Raw genomic sequence first — 6,644 nt, forward strand, 5'->3', positions numbered from 1 at the left:
AAACATCGAATGTCTCCCGACGTGGTTGTTCGCCAGCGACGTCCAACGCTTCGCTCCGCACGCCGGGGCCTACTTCAGGCTCACGGTCGCTGGCGGAGAAGCGACCCAGCACGTCCGAGCCAAACGTTCGTACGTTGCGTCCAGACAACGAGCGCCACGGGTGGGGAAATGGCGCGGGGCTGTAGATCCCAACCGCTAAAACCCCTACGCTTTGGTTCTTACGGTAAAAGTCACGTAGGTTGAAATAAAATAAAATAAATCACGACGTTTCGAACGCAACACAAGCGCCGTCGGCTTCGGGTGAACATCGCCACAGCTGCGATGTCTGCTCCCTTCTGCTAAAACCCTCTGTGGCAGTAGCAGGCGGAAGGGGGCATAGGAATGTGTCTGGTGTAGGCCAGTCCGTTTCAAAGGCAATGCATATATGAAAGATCAAAGCACGTTTGTTTGCATGTTTCACCACGCAAGCATTATGTGTGGTCAATTCAGACTCGCTGCCTCGCAATAGGTGCATTTATACTTGGTGTTCGAAGATCTTAACACCTGGTGTATTATTGCCGGACAGGGTAATAGGCTATTTTTTTTTGTATCATTTTTATACCGGCAAAAAAATGGTCCCCATAGAGGCAAAGCTTACTCTGAAAAAAAATATGGCAACAGAGGAAATGGAGAGATAGGCATGTATGAGATTAGTCGGCTAGAGACGTACAAATTGAATGGAACATCTTTAAATCATTGCATTCTTTTTTTGTCTCTCTTCCAAATTCAACGCTCAAAATTTATTCTGCGCGCTTTCATGCGGCGCGCTGACCTCTCGAGAAGGGTAAACTTGACAATTCTCTGCGCGCGTGTCTTTAAAGAACCCTGGCGGGCTGCCAGACGTGGAAGTTTTGTTTTTTGTTCGCAGAGAGAGACAGAGAGTGCTCGCCGAGATTAAAGTTGATCACGGACATCCGAGATTATTTTTTCCGAGCTTAACACCCTTCTCGCATTGGCTGGTTTCGTTTTTTTTTATTCTGACAGCGGTGGAATTCGGCGGAAGAGTAGTTTTACAAAATTAAAAGCAAGTGAAGGAAAAAAATCTGCAGACGGCGTGGATTCTGCGATGCTATGCAAACAGACGATCTTCTTAAAAAGTTTTTAATTAACAGAACCAACGCTGGCCCGGGAGCTGTCGGGCCACAACACATTTCCATATTTGCAACTATTAAATTTTTTTGCTCTCCGCTTTTGTGTCTCCATCGCTTCGCGCAGCCGATTTAATTTGTTTGACCACCAGCTTCCAATAGCGCAAGCCCACAACACTGGCGCAACTTTACGCTAAGGTTTTGTTCGTAGTGGCCCATCGTGACACGAGAGTTATCGTTGATCCTGTGTTACGGAGACGTGGACAGAGCTAGCTTCGCATCAACTCGGAGGGCGTCGAAAATTTGACCTTCGTAAAAAAAAATTTGTACGGAGAAAGTCCCGAACAGGAATTATATGTTATACGAAGGTTTTGTTCACGTTAAACAAATTATATGGCAATGCTGCCGCTGCTGCTGCTGTGTGGGCCTTGGTGCACACGCGTAAACGATAGCACGGAAACTCAACACATTCGTCAGTAATCACTGTGTGGCCTTAAAAGGAAAATGTCGAACAGGTGACGTTTCGGGCAATGGCTCTTCTTCGTAGCAGACAAACATGCGATGAAGGATCACCATCACGGCAGTCGTTGCGGACGCCACGTTGCAGATCAACAGGCAGACGGACGGACCGGTCGGTCACAGCCAAACGCATCGACGCTGCTTTCGATGTTACATTGTAAAAGCGTTAAAAAAGGCGGGGGGGAGGCAGTCTTCTCCATACCACGTCCCCGATCGTTGCCCCTACGAGGGTAGGGCAGTGAGCCCAGTCACCTTTTCCCGGTCCGTACACCGAGAGCACCTGGCCCCGGGCTTGTTGCTCGCGAGGTGGCTTGTACTCTCCATCCCCCCGCTGTGTGCGTTCCGCATTGGGCTCTTGTTTAAAAAATAATGATAGTGAATTTTTTGTTTAGGGTCAGATCGCGTCGTTAAACCCCGCCACCACCCGACGCAGCCAATGAGTAAGGTAAACAAAACGTGCCAATCGGTTACTACTTCGGCACACCGGTGTGTTGGGCGAGTAAACCCACAACGTTGACAATTTGAGTGCGATATTTCGCTGGTGATTACAGCCGGCTTCATCAGGCGGCTTTGCCAGAATTAAAACGACACTTTTATATTCACGCAATCGAACTCCCCAAGAGAGAGAGAAAAAAAAAACCTAAACTTTGTCTTGAATAACATCGCTCGCGAAAGCCTACTACGTGTTAAACAAAAAGCAAGCGGTCTTCATCGGCAACAAACATAAATCAGGAGACAAGTTCCTTCCAAGGGGCCTAGGAATTCTGGTTGTCTGCGTAGGTCACGCCCGCGCGCTCGCGCACGTCCGCGAGATGGTTTTGTTGGAGGAAACTATTCGGGATGCAGCTGTCGTGCGAACGGCATCCCCATCGCGAAGCCGCCGCCGCCGCCGCCACCACCACCGCAGAAACCCGTCCCCTGGGTTCCCATCACTTTCCTCGCAGCCTCCTCCACCACGCGGCTTAGGTTTCAACTGGAGATCGGTCGAGCGAGCACGTGTGAGCCGCACGCGCACGCGCGCGCACACGTGTGTTTCTTGCATGTAAAACATGTAGAGTACAGCCCCCCCCCTGCCCCACCGCCGGTTTTAAATTGTGTTTTCGTGATATCGGCGCCACGAGACGAAGCATCCGCAGTGCAGCGCAAGCCTCCGTGCGAGAGAACAGCACGCCGCAGAAGCGAATATCACAGAGCTACCCCTGAGATCGCTTCTTCAACCGATCTCTGGTTCGGCACACATGGTGGAGGCCGGCAATTGTCCACCCGCCCCAACAAATGAGAGCAATGTTTGTCGGACGGTAGGCAAACCGACAATTTAATTATCAAGAGCTGAAATTTTGGCAAATTAAGTGCGGAACCAAATTTAGTGTGGGAGGGGTTTGTTTAGTTCTGTGTGTGCATTCAACGGTGCCCAGGCTGGGATAATCAGTTTAACACATATGCTTTTGTGGCCAATTTTATCCATAATGTAAATGTTGTCGGATTACTATCCAACACACCGGTGTACTGAACTAGTACCGAATTTGCATGTTTTGTTTACATGATAAACTTTACTAATTGGCTGTGTCGGATGGTGGCAGGTTTAACGACGCATTTATATTTCCGCCATCAAACCAAAAGAAAAAAACTCTTATGGGACCATCAGCTTACTGCTCTTGATGAGAGCCCGATTCAATCACAGACGCCTGTTTGGGATCGAACCCAGGCACTTAGCGGTTCCGGCTCTGCTCTCCGACCTCTCAACGACCTCCACGTGCAGCTCTTTTTTTTTTGCGTGATCCAGGTGGGACCCGCCGATGTCATGTAGGTGCGGGTGACGCACCGTTCGGGAGAACTGCAGCGGGGGGTGGGAGTAGAGGAATAATCGATGTTGCTGCACCGCCCCTCTCCCGTGCCCGCAACAATATCCCCGCAGCAGCAGCAGCAGCAGCCCGTGACAACACCCCTGGTATTGCGCAGGTGTGGTCGGCTCATCAACTCCGCTTAGCGTCTGACATCTGACGAGATCAGGAGCGTTCCAGGTGACACGGTCACGGGCTCGTTTCATATATCTGGCATTTAATTATTGTTATTTTTGTATTTGGCTGATATAAATTTCCACGTGATAAGTAACTTCGTTGAGCTATTATTTGTGATAGCCTGGTCGCTTCTGAAAATGAGCTACATGTATATAGCGCTAAGTGGGCGTTACCTGGTAAAAAATTTTTTTTAATATTTTTAATATATATTTTTTACCGAAGCTAAGATTTCTACAGCACAACAACAACAATAAGCGCGCATTCTTGAACACGTGCGGTTGATTCAAAATGAACAACTTTTGACGTTGTGTACAATGCACGCAAAGCGGTCGAGAGGAAACCAACACAAACAAACCCCCCCACCTCTCCAACCTCACACACAAACATTGGAACGACTCGCAGGGGTCTGCAATGTAAGAGTTCCTTCACTGGACAACCACAGGCCCACGTGTGCAACAACTAATACCAAAACAGGAGGATGTATCCACAAATCGCCTGATGAGGTTGGTTGCAATCACCGGTCGAAACGACGCGGTATACTCGAATTGTAAATGTTGTGGGTTTACTCTCCAACACACCGGTGTGCTGAAGTAGTCACTAACCGGCGCATTTTGTTTACGTGACAAACCTTTACTAATTGGCTTTGTCGGGTGGTGGCGGGTTTAACGACGCATTTATATTTACGCGATCTAACCCCCACCCCCCCCCCTCTATTATGGATAATATTGATCGCGAAAGCCGACCACGTGTTAAACCAAGGCGAGTGCAGGAGGGGGAAGCTGCCGTGGTACAACGCCCCGGCCAATCTGAAAGTCTCCGGTTCCATTTGGGGGGGGGGTTCTCTCGGCGATGGCATTCGAAGCAACGGGAGCACGCTCAATAATGGGTGACAATAATAATATATTACATTCATAACATGCCTCTTGACTAGGTGCTCAAGGCGCGGTGCATTGCAATCAAATATCATCGGCCAAGGGGAGGCCAAACCAAAGTGGGAAATTAATTTTCCTTCCCCCCCCCCCGCCGCTACCCAACCCCCCCCCCCCCGCTCTCCCCGCCCCTGCTACCTCCTCTGCCGTCAAGCACGAGAGAGTACACACCACAGTCCTCCATCAGCAGGGTCGTGTGTGGTGGGAAAGAGTATGACGTGGGGGTAATCCATCGCTGTCAAAGAAGGTCTGGCCCGCCCGCCCACGTGGAAGAGTGGGACTAAGGTACCCTCCAAGGTGAAACTCTCTGGAGAGAAAGAGAGAGAGAGAGCTCCAGCTGATTTGGAGGCTCTTCCATCAGCAGTGGCACGGGCAGGAAATTCATTTGCAGGACATCACCTTTGCCGTTTGCCTACTCGCACGCGCGTCAGGTAAAACCTCACGCGTGGGTTACGTGACGCTCGGTACTGGTAGAATATCATTGATTCATTAATTAGGATGGAAGCTGCCAGGGCAAAAGACGCGTCTGCATATTTGTAAATATTCCGTTTTGCTCGGATTTGTCGCAACAATTAACATTGTTTTTTTTTTTTACATTTACCCAAATCGAGAAGAACAACTTGCTGGGGTTTTCCATAAGAAAACCTCGCTTGGCTCGCTACACAGCCAGTTTGACAATAATTTGGGAATAATGCAGGAAACCTAAATACAGCCACTGCGTAATGAACAGCAGATGTGCTCTCTCGCTCGCTCCCTCTCGACAGAGCCACCGCCGATCGTGTTCTCTGGAGCCACGGCCTCCACCACCGCAAACAATCAGCGTCGCGAGGAGCCAGGTCGGCGAGCCCGGAACACAAAACACGTGGCCTCGTCGTTGTGTTTTTTTATTATTATTATTCTGGCCACGCTGGAGGAGGGGAGGGTAGGGGGGTGGGCGCACGGGAGGGCCCTCTCTCGGGAGTTGGAGCAGAGGGGAGCGACGGGAGTTGCTATGGAGTAGGGTTGCCACCTCCCAACGACAACAAAACGAAATAAAACAAAAATCAAGCAACCAGGACGGCACCACGGGAAGAATATTTCACTATTCCAGAGGACGGGGAGAACTGCGTGTAAGTGTACGTGTTTAATTTGCTGTCCTCGATTCGCAACTCCGATTAGCACGGTTGGCTACGTATGGTGCGAAAGAAGTTCAAGGCACACGCATACACTTTGGGTCGTACGTGTGTACGTTGAACTTCTTTTGCACCGTACGAAGCCAACCGCGCTAATCGGAGGTGCGGGGGGGGGGGGGGGGCGACAACAACAAACAAAAACACACAAAGCAGTTCTCACGAAATGAGTTTTCAATTCAGATTTAAAAGTGCACAGCTCCAGTGGCTTCCTAATATCGTAAGGAAGATCATTCCAGACGGCCGCAGAAGCGCTTCTGAAAGCGCGCGATGCAGTGACCGTCTTTGTTCGATGGCGAGGATAACCGGAGTTTGCGTGATGGTTTATGCTCAATGACGAGATCAAATGCATTGATCTAGAGTGGTGTATTATTATTGTTGTGATTTTTTTCATTATTTTTACGCAACTGAAAGGAACCAGAACTTTTCATCTCCGGAGAATACTTGCAGATTTCCCAGGATGGCTACCTTAACGAGAGGACAATCCTGGGAAAACCAGGACCAATGATAACCCTATGTTGTATGTATTTTGACCTTCTTTCGCACCGTACATAGCCAACCTTGCTAGTCGGAGGTGCGGATTGTGCGAGTGTTAAGTGTGTCGTGTAGTAGGAGTGGTTGCGTAATGGTTAGCACACTGCACTACGAACCCGGCGGCCTGAGTTCGATTCTCACCAACGGCCAACATTCAGCCATCAGTGGCGAACATCTGAACCAGTCGTGGGACTCCCCGTGGTCGACTCGGCCTTAAATGGGTACACGGTGTGGCGTAAACAAATGGGTAGACAAAGACGGCCAGGCGTGCTGCTGGACACACCGTCCCCTTGTGTGCTCGCGAAAAGCCTTTCGCCTCGGAGTCTGCAGAGGGCTACGTTGGGGGGG

The sequence above is a fragment of the Petromyzon marinus genome, chromosome 30 (genome assembly GCF_048934315.1).
Source record: "Petromyzon marinus isolate PM22_M1 ecotype Great Lakes invasive population chromosome 30, UKy_Petmar_22M1.pri1.0, whole genome shotgun sequence".
Taxonomy (NCBI): Eukaryota; Metazoa; Chordata; class Hyperoartia; order Petromyzontiformes; family Petromyzontidae; genus Petromyzon; species Petromyzon marinus.